The sequence below is a fragment of the Etheostoma spectabile genome, chromosome 12, assembly GCF_008692095.1.
Source record: "Etheostoma spectabile isolate EspeVRDwgs_2016 chromosome 12, UIUC_Espe_1.0, whole genome shotgun sequence".
NCBI lineage: Eukaryota > Metazoa > Chordata > Actinopteri > Perciformes > Percidae > Etheostoma > Etheostoma spectabile.
The window spans coordinates 30,660,209-30,661,410 of record NC_045744.1 but is presented as its reverse complement, the minus strand read 5'-3'; the positions used below and the strand labels follow the sequence as shown (position 1 = coordinate 30,661,410).

At 40.2% G+C, this 1,202-nt stretch overlaps 1 pseudogene; it reads left to right on the top strand.

The window, feature by feature from the left end:
• LOC116699132 (epidermal retinol dehydrogenase 2-like) overlaps nt 1-1,202 on the top strand; it is a 38,739-nt pseudogene that overhangs the window by 15,504 nt on the left and 22,033 nt on the right.

The window sequence follows — 1,202 nt, the reverse complement described above, 5'->3', positions numbered from 1 at the left end:
ACAAATTAAATTGTTTTATTTTTATTTGTGACCATGAAACACCTGAATAAGAATAATTGAATTAAGATGGCCGGATTGATGGGAGAGGCTACACAAACTATTGACAGGAGAGATGACTAAGATATAGAGAGTGAGCAAGGGGTATATATTTTGCTTGGACATTTAAGTAAAACTAATAGTGGGAACCCTGGGTGTTTTGTGGAGAGTATGCTATAATAATAACCATGGGCAGCTGCTTATGTCTTATGGCCATTTAGGATAATCTGTAGCGGGAATTCTTTGGCCAGCAGGGAAAAGTCCCGATTGTCCCGATTGCCCCCCTGCCCTACTGTAGCTTCACTGACTACCCATCGAAAACGCGCATCACTGTGCCAGCGGCAGCTACTGCCTACGGTAATTTTATACATGCTGAGAGCCTCACTTCCCATAAAAATAAACCCCGTTGGGCTAATGTCACACACACACACGTTGCCCTCATGGCTAACTGTCCTAAAGCGTAAGGGTCGGCCGGTATTAATCATGTAAAAGGTGAAAGTTTACTTTTCTATCAAGCAGCAAAAAAGGATTAGCGTCAAAATTGCAATGGCCTGTGATTATCGTGCATGCGCAGATTGTAATGTTGATGCTAAAACACAAAATAGTTCAGCCCTACTGTGATACCGTAATTCCTCAAATAAAAGCCGGGGCCTTTATTTACCTGAATTGCAGAAGGTACCTGGCTTTAATTTGAAGCGGGCTTCTATTAGAGGCAGGCTTTTATTTCTAATTCCATCTGCTTGATAAGTATAATTGTTTTAAGTAAACTGTTTCAAATCAAAAGCCAGAGTGTTCCAGTAGACAGAGATAATTCTTCTTTTAAGAAACATATGCAAAAATATCACCATAAATCATAAGCCAGAAGGGCGACAGAGCAATTTGGGTTAGAAAAAAATCAAACACCACCACTGTGTCAGTTTGAACCATGTAAATGTGTTCTATGCATACTTTAAAATTCTTTTCGTCTGTCACTTGCACCAGAGCCGTCATTCTCTGCTATCAGTAAATGAGACCAGTGTTACAGTCAATGTTGCTGCTGCCATCTGTTGGCACCTGTATGTTACTACACTAGGCTGAGTAACACATACAGCCGCACTAACTAAAATACAGGTAGGACAATAATACTTTACATGTGTACCGTAATCCAGAAAAAACAAAGTGTGGAA